At 42.0% G+C, this 14,624-nt stretch overlaps 1 protein-coding gene across 2 annotated transcripts in view; it reads right to left on the minus strand.

The window, feature by feature from the left end:
- SAR1B (secretion associated Ras related GTPase 1B) overlaps window positions 1-7,650 on the minus strand; it is a 29,593-nt gene extending 21,943 nt beyond the window's left edge. The window contains exon 1 of one of the 2 annotated variants that reach the window (XM_026508010.3): window positions 7,510-7,650. The gene's annotated coding sequence lies outside the window, so the exon portion shown is untranslated. The remainder of the gene's footprint in view (window positions 1-7,509) is intronic. The other variant, XM_026508011.3, reaches the window with a different exon arrangement.
- Window positions 7,651-14,624: the final 6,974 nt, after the last annotated feature.

The raw sequence follows: 14,624 nt of genomic DNA on the forward strand, positions 1-14,624 counted from the left end.
GTATTATTATTTTTAAGTAGGCTCCATGCCCAATGTGGGACTTGAACTCAGGACCCTGAGATCAAGAGTTACATACTCTATTGACTGGGCCCCAAAGTAAATTACTGTTCCCATTTTACATTAGAAGAAATTGAAGTTACAAATAGCTTAAACTCAAGTATTAGGGATTGGCACATCCAAGTTCCAAACATGGGTGTTCCTGACTTCCAGGTCCGTTCCCTTTCTCTCTCTCTTTTTTTAAAGATTTTATTTATTTATTCAACAGAGATAGAGACAGCCAGCTAGAGAGGGAACACAACCAGCGGGAGTGGGAGAGGAAGAAGCAGGCTCATAGCGGAGGAGCCTGATGTGGGGCTTGATCCCATAACGCCGGGATCACACCCTGAGCCGAAGGCAGACGCTCAACTGCTGTGCCACCCAGGTGCCCCCGTTCCCTTTCTCTTATACTGCAGTGGCTTTATAACAAAGTTTTAAAGGCTTAAATTTGTTTAAATGGTTACATACCATTTTTTAAATCACTCCAGCTTATGACTCTGACATATAATTCCTCCTTCTCCCTCATATCCCACATCTAGTTAGTTATTCCCCAGCTCTAGCAATTTCTGCAGTCTCAAGCTTTCTTTGATTCCTACAGGAACCAGTTAGTGAAGAACCTTAAATCACATTCCCAAACTATCATCTTAACCTCAAATTTTGTTTGTACAAGTCTGTACACATCCTCCAGAGTGGCTTCATCAAAATGTCGTCTTAGACTTGACCTGTTGCATGATCAGGGTGACTGTTAACTCCCAGTTTGCTGGGGACAGTCTCAGCAAAGTTATCTCAGTACGATTATTAATAGTTCTTCCTTTCACTCTCAACAGCATCCTGATTAGGTGTGAAATTATATGGCCACCCTATACCTGGAGGTCTATGAGCTGAGAAATGATTCAAACTCCTCGTCCAGTATTCCAGAATTTCCACTATTTTTGGTTACCTTTACAAGCTTAAATCTTCTCTACTTGTAGCTTTCCTGTGTCAAAGTAAACCAGTTGCCCTTCACTGCCAGTGACCTATACCTTACCACCTTAAAACCTCTGCCCATTCTTCTTCCCAACCAACAAATGAATTTGTCCCACCAATTCTCCTAAAGGCCTCCTGCCTCAAGCACCAGCCAAATGCTATGGAAGAAAAGAGTTTTCACTTGAGATGGTCTTTAAGGAACAGATTGGAAGAACCAACAAAACCCAGCAAGGATAGAAGAGGGGCACCTGGGTGGCTCAGTCAGTTAAGCGTCTGCTTGTGGCTCAGGTCATGATCGCGCGGTCCTGGGATGGAGCCCTGTGTCAGGCTCCCTGCTCAGAGGGGAATCTGCTTCTGCCCATCCTTCAGCCCTTTCACCCGCTTGTGTGAAAAGTCTCTTGTTCACTCTCTCAAATAAATAAAATCTTAAAAAAAAAAAAACAAAAAAACCTAGGAGAGACGATGGCAAAAGTAGAAAGAAGTTAGCCCCCCATGAAGTACTACTGCAGAGATGTCACAGCTTGCTTTGTGAGGAGACAACCTCTGAGAGCGTGAGCAGCCCACAGCAGAGCGGAAGTCCAGGAGATCCCAGTACTTAAAGCACAGCAGAACCAGGTTTCCAGGAGTCATTAACTGTGTGACCTTGGAACAAGCTACAGTTTCTTTTGCAAACTCTCCCAGGGTGTTGTAAAGATCAAATGAGATAAAATGCACAAAATAAGTAGGACAGAAGGTCAATAGCTGGAGGCAGTAAGGAAAGATTTCCTCTTTCAAAGAGTGTGAAATGGAAGGACAGAAGTGGGATTTTCTTAAGGAAGGGTAAGTACTCTGGTAAGAAGGAGCTAGGGAAAGAGAGAGGTTAAAGACGAGAGAAAGGGAAAGAGGGAATTAAGCAAAAGGGGCAAAGTCTCAAGAGGAGCCAGGGCTGAGAGCACATCTCGTCCTCTAAGAGTAGAAGGAAGGCGGGCCAGGGAACATACAAGGGAAGTAGCAGGAATCAGACTCCAAAAGTGAAGGGGTACAGAGAATTTTCTGAGGAGCAGAGTGAGGATTCGAATAGCTACTGTGGGGAAAAGATCAAATTAAAAGACTGCTAAAAAGAGCCAAGGGCTTGGCTGGGGCTAAAAAACATTCACAGCACTGCCCATCTGCATGGATTTCCAACCTCCCCCCTTCCCTGCCACCCTCACCTCCCAGCGAGGATCAGCTTTACAGAACATGGAGTGAAGAGGGATTAGCAACTGAAAACAGACAAGGGGAACAGGAATTTGAGAGTACTAGTGAGAGACTGAAGCGATATGATCAAAAGTTTAGGCTGCGTGAATAAAGGCATAAAGGCAGCTAGTATATGGGGATAAACTGGGGAGCAAAGGCAGGCTTCTCACAGAAGAGAACTAAGAGAACAGAGGAAAAATCTCTGGTCAAAAAGCAACTGTATACATATTCATACTAAAAGTGAAAGATGGAGCAGAACTGTGTCAGCAAACTGGAGAGGAATGTGGGGTTCAAAAATTCAAGAGGATCAGGTCTGGGTGGTGGCAAGTTCCAAGGCCTGGCTCTGGCACAGACAGATAAAAGAAACTAGAGTGAAAGAAAGGGGAAGCCACGCTGTATGGTATACTGTCCATGCAGACAGCAGGATCACCTGGAAGAGCAGAGGCTAGAAAGAACAAGATTGTGAATCAAGTGACAAAGTCCTCATTGAAGGGGTGCCTGGCTGGTTCAGTCAGTGGAGTGTCTGTGACTCTTGACCTCAGGGTCATGATTTCGAACCCCACACACTGGGGTCAGAGTTTACTAAAAAAAAAAAAAAGTCCTCACTGAAGATAATTGTTAATAGGTGAAAGCTATGAGACTGACAGAGTGTGGTAAAGCCTTGAAGGAAAAACGATTTTTTTGCATAAAGATGATCCAAATTTGCTCCCTAGAGAAATGATATATTAACATATATGGGGAAACTCTGCTTTAGAAGATAATGAGATATTTATATTTCTATAAAGTTGTGGTTTGTGAGAACTGTAAAACCAGGTAGGAAGCATTAGTCATTTTAAAGTAGAAATAAAAATGCCCACTTTAGAATAAAAGTTACTTAGCCACAAACAGACACCTGAGCCCTGAGAACAGGTTACACAACACCATGAACACACTATTAGACATGTGAAGAGCAAAGGTCAAGAATAAGGAAACATATACAAGTCAGCAGATTTATTTATTGCATGAACAACAAACAGGAAAAGTGCCTATGCAGATTAGAAAAGTAATCTACTCCAGTAACATGAAAATCAGTACAAAAGAGTAGAATGGAGGCGAACCTCTCAGATTACAGGTAACTGCTTAAAGCCTTTTCCCATTAAACTTCCATGAATGATTCCATTTACATGAAACGTCCTGAACATGTAAGTTCTCAGACTAAGTTAGTGGTTGTCAGACAAGGGAGGCAAGGGGAAACTGGGAGTGACTGCTAATAGGTACTGGGTTTCTTTTTGGGTGACGAAAATGCCCTGGAATAGACAGTGGTGATGGTTGCATAACACTGTGAATATACTGAATTGTATACTTTGAGGATAAATTTTATGGTATGTGAATTATCTTTCAATGAAGCTATTATTAAAAAAAATAATAAAAGTGCCAATGGTCTAAAAAGGCAAATATAACACCATTACAGAAACAATATATATTAACTTTGGGAAGCAAAGGATGGTAGAGCTATGGTGAAAATGAGTACCTATCCTAGAATTTTAAAAATCTGGATTTAATATGCATCTTTTGAAATACTATTCTTTCATTCTGGGAAAGCCAATCTTTCTGAGCTCCGGTTTCTTCTACCTATAATAGGAATACTATCTGCCTCACAGAGTTTTAAGAATGATTAATTATGATAATGGACCTGAAAACATTTTGAATACTACACAACGTAAAGTGGCATTAACTTATTCTGACTAAATTAACTGAAATTCAAAACACAAACTTTATTTTTAACGATTTTTTTTAAGTAATCTCTACACCCAGCGTGCAGTTTGAATTCAAAACCATGAGATCAAGAGTTGTACGCTCTACCAACTAAACCAGATGCCTCTTCAAAAGCACAAACTCTAAATGTCAATTTTCAAGTTAATTTCAATATTAACAAGAATATTGAAAATTTTCAGTATTTTAATATGAAAAAATTTTTTAGAGAGAGATGGGGAGAGAGAAAGAGGGAAGGGCAGAGGGAGAAAGAGAGAGAGAATCTTAAGCAAGCTCCATGCCTAGAGCTGAGCCCGACTTAGGGCTCTATCTCACAACCCTGAGATCATGACCTGAGCAGAAATCAAGAGTAAGCCACTTATCCGACTGGGCCACCCAGGCGCCCCAATATGAAGTTTTTTAATATTTTTCATGAATGACTTCACTTTAAATATTAACAACATTGTCATTGACCTTCACCAGAAAAGGTAGTAGAATAGTTTCCTTCAACTCTGGGTAAAGATATTTACTAGAAAATACTAATCATAATTTTCTACCCAACTTTATCAGGTTTATGATGAAAACGTATAAATTCCATAAGGTCAGTAAACTACCTGTAAGCTAATTTAGAAATTATGCACACTTCGGGGCGCCTGGGTGGCACAGCGGTTAAGCGTCTGCCTTCGGCTCAAGGCGTGATCCCGGCGATCTGGGATCGAGCCCCACATCAGGCTCTTCTGCTGTGAGCCTGCTTCTTCCTCTCCCACTCCCCCTGCTTGTGTTCCCTCTCTCGCTGGCTGTCTATCTCTGTCGAATAAATAAAATCTTAAAAAAAAAAAAAAAAAAGAAATTATGCACACTTCTCTTTCAAATTCAAATAGTACTAGAAATACAAGACCAAATTCTGCTTGACCATGTTTTACAGAATTTCAGCAAGGTGCTGTGCATTACCAAGGATGGAAAGTAATAATGTTAAAGTTTCAAGACAGTGCTGACCTTATAAATATTCTCCCCCAAAATTCTTAGATTTTCGTTCTGTTGCCTTTAAAGTTTTGAAACGGTGATGCAAATACAAAACTCAAGAAAACATTCTATGATTGAATGCATAGCAATCATAGTAATGGAATTAGACCTTTGGGTTCATGTAACCAACAAAAAGTGCAAACTCAAGTTTCCTTTGGGGAAAAGTGACACTCAATTGAAAGGTTAAATCTGTGACAAATATAAATAGGATTTTTTTATGAGTTAGAGAAGGGGGAAAGAGCGCTATATTATGAGTAAAGTTGTTTGTGAGTCTGAGTAATTAACTTACCTATACTGAATTAAGAAAATGAAAATTGATAATAAGCAGTGACAAATTCAATCCTTAAAATACTTTTTTTAAAAAGCCCTAACATGGGGCTTAAACTTATGATCCCAAGATCAAGAGTAGCATGCCCCACCAACTGAGCCAGCCAGGCGCCCCCTTAAAATACTCTTAATTGAAATTGTTCTAAAAGCTATACACAGGCACCTGGGTGGCTCAGTCAGTTGAGTGTCTGCCTTTGGCTCAGGTCATGATGCTGGGGTCTTGGGATCGAGCCCCATGTCAGGCTCCCTGCTCAGTGGGGAGTCTGGTTCTCCCTCTTCCTCTGACCCTCCCCCTGCTTGTGCTCTCTCTCACTCCCTCTCAAATAAATACAATAAAATCTTAAAAAAAAAAAAAGTTATACACAAGAAAGAGAAAGTTTTCTTATTCTTTTTTTTTTCCTCCAAATTTTTATTTAAATTCTAGTTAGTTAACATACGGAGCATACTGGTTTCAGGAAAAGAATTCAGTGGCTCATCACTTACAAAAGAAATTTTTCTTTTTTTTTTTTATAACATTTTATTTATTATTTATTTGACAGAGAGAGTGAGAGAGCATAAGCAGGGGGAAGAGCAGAGGGAGAGGGAGAAGCAGGCTTGCCACCAATAAGGGAGCCCAACGCCAGGCTTGATCCCAGGACTCTGGGATCATGACCTGACCTGAAGGCAGACGCTTAACCATCTGCGCCACCCAGGTGCCCCGCAAAAGAAATTTTTCAAACGCATGATTTTAAAGGTGTTTGCTTAGTAATGTTTTGCAGAGAAATCATTTAAATGATTATCAACCAAGTATTCTCAAAGAGGGTGGAGAAATAATTACTACAGAATTCTGATTTATAAAGTTCAAATAATGTGGCAGTGATTTTCATTTCTAATAGCCTAATCTTTTGTCTCAATTCCTTCTTGAAGTGCAAGGAAAGGACAGTTAAAATGTACTTTTTTCAACTGCTAATCTTTGTAATTACTAACAATGCTTCTCTAATATTTCTAAAATAAAGTCAAAACATTCCTTTTCTGCAAACTCAGAAAATGCCACTGAACTATAAGATTAGTTTTTAAAGTTCCAAATATTTTGGTAATGAATATAAATCCTCAAAACAGTATACACATTGCTTTGCTATGTCAGCACCACTAATTATTAACAAATTATAAATGTTTCCTTATTCCTCATCTGTAAAATAGGGGTGATACCATTACCTTCCTTAATGCACTGTTGTGCGAATGGCTATCACCTCACACATAGGAGACAGTCAGTAAATGTCTCCTTTTCTTTCATACTCTTCCCCCCCCCCCCGCCCCGTTTTATTTATTTGAGAGAGCGTGCGCCCGCACAAGCCACGGCGAGAGGCAGGGGAAGAAGAGGGAGCCCACGCGGGACTCGATTCCAGGACCCTGAGATCATGACCTGAGCCAAAGGCAGACGCTTAAGGGACTGAGCCACCCAGGCGCCCCTTCTTTCATACTCTTAACTGGTATTTTAACACAGAACCTACGATATTCTTCAGAGTAAGATACGTGGTAATACTGAGCTTGACCGATAAATATGCAAATAATATCAGGTTTAATTTTTCAAATTAAAAGGATTCCCTCACCTCGTTTTGCCTAACGTACCAAATACCTTACGTTCCTAATAAGTTTGGTCCTTTGGGCCAATGAGGTTAGAGTTTCAGCTGCTGTCAAAACAAATGTCTATGTAGTTCAAAAATCCTGGAACAATTTCTAAATCATTACAGTTTCCCCCCAACAGTTTATCTTTTCTCCCACTCAGCTGGGACTTGAGCTATGGCCAAACGTTAACTTCTACTAGTAAGGAAGCTCACTTTGCCGCCACACTAATTGGGAGAACTGAAAACTCCACGTCACAGGGTCTGGAGCTGTCAATGATCCCCGCCGCCTTCGGCTGACCAGGTGAGGAAACTGAGGCTCAGGGGAAGGAAGGGCTTATCTGCGGCTTATAGTCAGATCTTTCTTTCCTGAAATGACACCGTTTGACAGCAGCAGGTGTACTATCTAGAGGACTCTAAGAGCGACCACAGAGCAGGACAAGAACGCGTTCTCCTTAGTGCCGCCTGACTCCGGAGAGGAAAACAGGGTCCCCTTTCTCGCCTGGCCACAATCAAGGGACCCTGTGGGCCCAGGCCCGAAAAGTGCACCTTCCCTGGGATCCACAGCTGCCGCCTGCCGGTTCTACCGGGAGAAGAGGTCGCCACTCACCTGCAAAAGGAGAGATCGCAATTCCTCACCTGGCGTCCGCCCTACACCCTTCTACTTCGAACTGCAAAGCGCGATGGCTGCCGAGGTCCCAGCTCCCCGCAGCTCCTTCCGGGCCGGGGGGTGCTTCCCTCCCGATGGTCCGCAGGGCCACAGTTCCACAAGCCGAAAGTTCCGCCTCCTCGCGGTTCCGCCGCCAATCCCCAGACCGAGCGCGCCTGCTGGCTGGAGCCAGCCTTCCCGCAACCTGGGCTCCCGTCCGCCCGAAAGGTCTTCAGGGCCCCGAGGGCCTAGGCAGAGAAGGAAACGCGGGTCTGTAGCTTGGGAAAACTATCCGTGACAAACGTTTTTAAAAATACATTTAAAAAAAATATGTATTTTTAAAGTACACCTGTTTCTTGAATTCACGAGTAACTTACAAAACGTAATTATGCGCCAGATGATGGGTTGGATGCTAGGTTTTGAGCTTTAAACAAGACTGTCTTGAGTCTACTATTCTTTGCTAATGGATTAACGTTACCTTCCTTAAATGTGTTTAATGTAAGTACGATGCTCTCAAGATTGCTCTCAAGCCAGGTTTCTAGGTCATAGGGACAGAAGGAGGAGCTGTTTGGGGGTTAACGAATGGGTTTTCAATACAAAAAAACCCTGTAACTTGCTCTGCTGGATCTCCTCCTTTCTGCTGCACCCTCAGGAAATGCCTTAGCCCATGTGTCTTCGCTTCACATTTGCCATTTCTTCTGCCAGAACAAATTTTCTAAACCTCTCCTCTCCACCTTCTTACGCCATATATACTCTTCAGGTCTCAGCAGATAGACGTCGCTCATCAAAACCTCGTCCCAGGAGTGCATGGGTGGTCAGTCCGTTAAGCTTCCCACTCTTGATTTCGGCTCAGGTCATAATCTCAGGGTCTTGCGATCCAGCCCCACTTAGGGTTCCATGCTTAGTGGGGAGTCTGCTTGAGATTCTCTCCCTCCCTCTTCCCCTCTAGGCTTCCTAAATAAATTCTTTCTTTTCTTTTCTCTTCTCTTCTCTTCTCTTCTCTTCTTTTCTTTCTTTCAAAAAAACCAACAACAAACCTCCCTCCCAGACTTGGTTTTTCCAGCAACGGTACAATTAGCCTATTATCATTCAAGTTACCTTATGATTGTCCAAGTAAGTATGTGATTATTTGTGTAGAGTCTCCCCCAACAGACATTCTGTAAGCTTCCTGAGGTCAGGAATTATATCTGCCTTTTCCTCTCTTGATCCTGTTTTCAGTGCTTGGCATACGATAGGTGCTCAATACGTATGAGCAAGTGATCCATTCATAAATGAAAGACTCCTAGGTACATTTTTTTGAAGATTTATCTGGCAGAGAGACAGCAAGAGAGCACAAGCAGGGACCCCAATGTGGGGCTCGATCCCAGGACCCCGGGATCCTGATCTGCGCCGAAGGCAGATGCTTAACTGATTGAGCCACCCAGGCACCCCTCCTAGGTACATTTTTTGTCCTGGAGGGATTGAAGAATTTCCCTAGAGTCCATTGATCTGAGTTAGAGGAACTTGTTTTTCCAGTCTGAGTTCCCCTCTACTCTCCTTCCCACTTACCTACTCTTGAATCCAGTTTGATTTGTTAAAATTTATAAAAGGAAATCTCATTTAAAATGGAGTCAGGAAGGGCACCTGAGTAGCTCAGTTGGTTAAGTGTCTGCCTTTGGCTCAGGTCATGATCCCAGGGTTTGAGACTGAGGCCTGAGTAGGGCTTCTTGTTCCCTGGGGAGCCTGCTTCTTCCTCTCCTTCTGCCTGCTGCTCCCCCTGCTTGTGCTGTCTGTCAGATAAATAAAATCATGAAGGAAGGAAGGAAAAGGAAGGAAGGGAAGAAAGAAGGAAGGAAGGAAGAAGGGAAGGAAGGAAGGAAGGAAGGAAGGAAGGAAGGAAGGAAGGAAGGAAGGAAGGAAGTCGGGAGGAGTGCCCGGCTGGCTCAGTCCATGGAGGACGGGCTCTTGGTCTTGGGATCATGAGTTGGAGCCTGATGTTGGGTATAGAGACTACTTAAATAAACAAATCTTTTATATATATATATATGTAAGTAAAATGGAGTCAGGTGCCAGAAGTAGGAGCTCTTATACCCCACCACTCTTCCTCCATTGCAGACCCCAACAGGAAGAGACTTACCTTGCATTCCCCATAGGAAAAAGACTATATTTTACTACCGTAGCAGGAGGAAAGAATTTCTTTGTCCAGCAACAGCCCAGCCAATGAGAGACTGTCACCACTCAGCCAATGAAAAGCCACTACACTTAGAGCTCCCAGTTTATTCCAATGGATGTTTTGTTTATAACAAAGGCCTCTCAATTTAGCCATTCCTTTATAAAGCAAGGTCCTCTCCTTTGCTCTCCAGACTTGCAGAGCCCTAGTTTGTGTGTCTGGAAATGCAATTCTCTGCTATTTCAGAATAAACTTTTTTTTTTCCCTAGTAAGATACCCGACAGTTTTATTTTTAAGGTTAACAATTTTTTTTTAATTGTAGAAAGAGCATGCAAGCAGGGAGGGGAAAAGGGAAAAGGAGAGAGAGAATTCCAAGCAGGCTCCACACTCAGAGTGGAGCCCAACATGGGGCTCCATCCCATGACCCTGAAATCAAGACCCGAGCAGAAATCAACAGTTTGATGCTCAACCCACTGAACCACCCCGGTGCCCCTAAGGTTAACCGGTTTAACAAACGCTTTTAAGTAGTCAAAGTCACTTCACTGGACTCCTCAAAATTATAGCTCTTATCCTGGATAGACTTTCTTTCCTGATATTGCTGGCATTTTAGTTAGCCCTAAAAAATCTAAACTCCCGGTTTCAACAAATTGTAAAATGGCTAGGAATGGGGGGTTGTGACAATAAGCAAGACATAGTGTCTTTACTCAAGGAGCTTTCAGTGTGGCAGGGAAATGTGTTAAGTCACACATAACTCTCAAAGAAGGTAGGGGGAGAGAGGATAATAATGTACGAAATGGTGGTGGTGGTGGTGAGGGAGTGAAGAGGCTGGTGATGCTAGTGTTTGAGGAGAGTCTTAAAGGCTACATAGCATATTTCCCCCCCCCATTCTTTTGTCATAAAAGTAATACATATTAATTGTAAAAAGTTTTGGAAAATCCAGAAAAATACCTCATGCAAACAAAAATCACCCCCAATCTCACCTCACAGATAAAACCACTTTTATTAGATTTTAATCATACCATACATGGTTTTATAAAACATTTAAAATTTAGGGGGCGCCTGGGTGGCTCAGTCGTTAAGCATCTGCCTTTGGCTCGGGGCGTGATCCCGGCGTTGTGGGATCGAGCCCCACATCAGGCTCCTCCGTTAGGAGCCTGCTTCTTCCTCTCCCACTCCCCCTGCTTGTGTTCCCTCTCTCGCTGGCTGTCTCTATCTCTGTCAAATAAATAAATAAAATCTTTAAAAAAGAAAAAACATTTAAAATTCAAAACATTTATTACAGGTACTTTACCATGTAATTAAGTATTCTAAATTCTGAATTTTAATGGATGCATTTTTAATTGAATATAATAGATAAGAGCACAACCTCTAGCCACAGACCTATGCTTCTAACATCACTAGCCACTTAGAGTTCCTATGTAGGTAAAATGGGGATTAATATCCAGAAGGGATGACATAAGAGAGAATAACCTACAGAAAGGGACAGAGATGGGAAAAGCACCAGGCAAGTATTATGACTTGATTGGGTAGATTTGGGCTGGACTCTTGGGGACCTTGGCTCCCAAACTATGGAGCCTTTTGAGGGTTTCTAGTACAGCAGGATCATGTTCAGTGTTGTTGTTGGAAGTTTGCTGGCAGCAGTGTGTGGGTTGTATTGGAACAGCTTGACTGAAAACCCAGATCAGGAATGAGGCTCCTCCAATCATGCAGGTGAGTGGTAACATAGGCCTGGGTTGGGTCAGTGCGAACAGAGAAATACGGAGTGGTATGTGAGAAGCTGTAAACATTGGAACCTATAAGATGTCATGATTGATGGCATGTTAGTAGCAAAAATAAAGGAGATATCAAAGTCCAAAATTTTAACTTGGATTACTTCTATTTCCACTATAATAACCTCACTGCAGATTACTGGCATCTCTGGCCTGGTTTACTGCAAGAATTCCATTCTTCTCCCTGCAATCAATTATCATCACAGATGTTGGATTTTTTTTAAGTAAGCTTTAGGCCCAACATGGGGCTCAAAGTCACGACCCCAAGATCAAGAGTTGCATCCTCCACCCACTGATCCAGCCAGGCACTCCAGATTTTTTAATTTTTAATTTTCTTTAAAGATTTTATTTATTTGAGAGAGAAAGAATGAATGAGAGAGAGAGAGAGATAGCAAGAGGGAGGGAGAAGCAGACACCCCACTGAGCAGAGAGCCTGATGTGGTACTCGATCCCGGGACCCTGGGATCATGACCTGAGCTGAAGGCAGACGCTTAACCAACTGAGCCACCCAGGTGCCCACCCACATTTTTAAAAATGCATTCATCTTAAAGCATGAATTGGATCAAATTACTCCCCTCTTTACAATTCTTCAACTGCTTCCCATGGCCTATAAACTCCTTACAATCCCTTACAACACTCTTATTGCTCCAGCCCCCTCTACTTCTCCTATCTTACCTCTTGCTTTCTGCCTTGTTCACCACAGCAAGCTCATTCCTGCCTCTGCATTTTGTAGGTGCTGTTCCGTTTGGCCAGAGCCCTGCTTCTTCCCATTTTCTCTCTTTGTATAACTAGCTTTCTCATACTTTGGATCACACCTTAAATGTCACCTCTTGTCCTGACCATCCTAACCAGATCAGGCTCCTACTCTGTCTTAGTACCAATACTTCAATAGCACTGACCAAATTTTAAACTTAAAAAAATATATTTATGTACATTTTTCTTTTCTGTTTCCTCCACTGTAAAATGCACAGTAGGAAGAGAACTTGTCTGTCCTGTTCTGTTTTTGCTTGGTGTTTAGCAAGTACCTGGCATATGGAAGCCACTTAATATTTGTTAAATAAATTAATTAATCAACAAATGAAGGAGGTGGTGAGGTCATTCAGCAGAGAGTCTGATGAAAAAGATGGGTTTTTGAGGGGAAGTTCCATCTCAGATCTCTGATACTCTGATACTCCAGGCAGATGGGGCCTGACCAGTTACACTATTAGGTCTGTATCAGATGGGACACAATGTAGCATAATAGTTAAGAACCTAAAAGAATTAGGGGTGCCTGGGTGGCTCAGTCATTAAGTGTCTGCCTTCGGCTCAGGGCATGATCCCAGGGTCCTGGGATTGAGCCCCGCATCGGGCTCCTCCACTGGGAGCCTGCTTCTTCCTCTCCCACTTCCCCTGCTTGTGTTCCCTCTCTTGCTGGCTGTCTCTCTCTCTGTCAAATAAATAAATAAAATCTTAAAAAAAAAAAGAACCTAAAAGAATTAAAGATGACATAATTTACAAACAAGTGCTAGTCATGTGGTTTAGGCTATACTTGAAATATGAACTTGTAGTAGTGAATTGATGAGGGGCAAAATAGAAGATGGGAAAAGATGACACTTTAAATTCATTCATTCAAAAACATTTAACGAACACCTGTTAAAGGTGAGGCCCCAAGTCAAGTGCTGAGAATACAGATGTGAAAAGGACACATCCTTGGTCTCTACTCTCTGATGGTCTAAACAATAAGACATATATGAAATCAAAAAAATTACCTTAGAGTGGGCAGGATGTGTATAGAATTTTATTCCACTGAAGAAAGGTAAACATAGCCCCAAGTATTTAACAATGATGATAAGTGCCATGAAAAAAAAAATAAGATAAGAGGGTTAGAGTGAGAAGGGAGGGTGTGCTATTGTATGGGGTGTGCAGAGAAGGAGTCAACAATAAGTTAACATGAATAAAGGCTGAAGGGGTGAGAGATTGAGTCACATGTATTTTGGGGAAGAGCATTAGAGGGAATCGAAACAAGTGTAAAAGGCAGGCTTGTGGTTGGGTAGCTAGAGAAATAGCAAGTGTTAGTGCAGTGTAGTGAGTGAGAGAGAGTGTGAAAGATGGGATTTGCAGGCTTGGTGTGAGATGAGTGCTCTTGTGATGTAGCTTTGGAGCTACTGACTTTAGACACAGATGTCCTGCCAAAGGCAAATGAGGCCAAAGGAACTGTTCTTAAAACGGAGTCACAAGAGTTTCAGAACAAACCTGTTGTTTGTAATTGAAACCATTTTTTGGTTTGTTTTTAAATAGAACACATTTTTAAATAATCGAAGGACCTAAAATAATTCCCCCTATTCTGAAAAGTAAACAGAATTGTTCCTGTTTATCAGCTGACAATTCAGCAGTGATGAGTAGGCAGGCAAAGGGGCCCTAGTGTGTGAGCCTGAGTCCACTTCTGCATGTCAGCAAATTTTATTAGGAATGCCTGTCTAAGAACTAGGATGATCAGTAGGGGAAGAAAGGGATAAAGAAAGGGGGGGTAATCAGAAGGGGGAATGAAACATGAGAGACTATGGACTATGAGAAACAAACTGAGGACTTCAGAGGGGAGGGGGGTGGGGGAATGGGATAGACCGGTGATGGGTAGTAAGGAGGGCACGTATTGCATGGTGCACTGGGTGTTATACACAACTAATGAATCATGGAGCCTTGCATCGGAAACCGGGGATGGACTGTATGGTGACTAACATAATATAATAAAAAATCATTAAAAAAAAAAAAAGGAATGCCTGTCTACCTCTTTGGGTCTAAAATAAAATAATCAACTTCAATGGAATGTTTTTTGTATAGTGCTGTCTCCTTGCTGAGGCTCTGGAGTGTCAGTTATTTTTTTGTTTGTTTATCATCTTAAATAGGGTTGAAGGCTTTGAAAATAATGTGCAGAAAATCTGATATATACACAGATGAAGGGTGTATCTGTGGCAGAAGGGTCCTGTTGTTCTGGAAAACAAGGATAAAAGGTAGATTGTATTATTGACATCAGTTTCGAAAAGCATATGGTACTATAGGATGGATACAGGCAGTTAACTAAAAAAAAAATCAATACCCTTAACAACTGTTAATAGCATTAATAATTTTTCCTTGATATTCATGTAGTCACACTTTAAGAAGTCAGAGAAGGATTTGACAAC

This window comes from Ursus arctos, unplaced genomic scaffold (assembly GCF_023065955.2).
Source record: "Ursus arctos isolate Adak ecotype North America unplaced genomic scaffold, UrsArc2.0 scaffold_5, whole genome shotgun sequence".
NCBI classification, from domain to species: Eukaryota; Metazoa; Chordata; class Mammalia; order Carnivora; family Ursidae; genus Ursus; species Ursus arctos.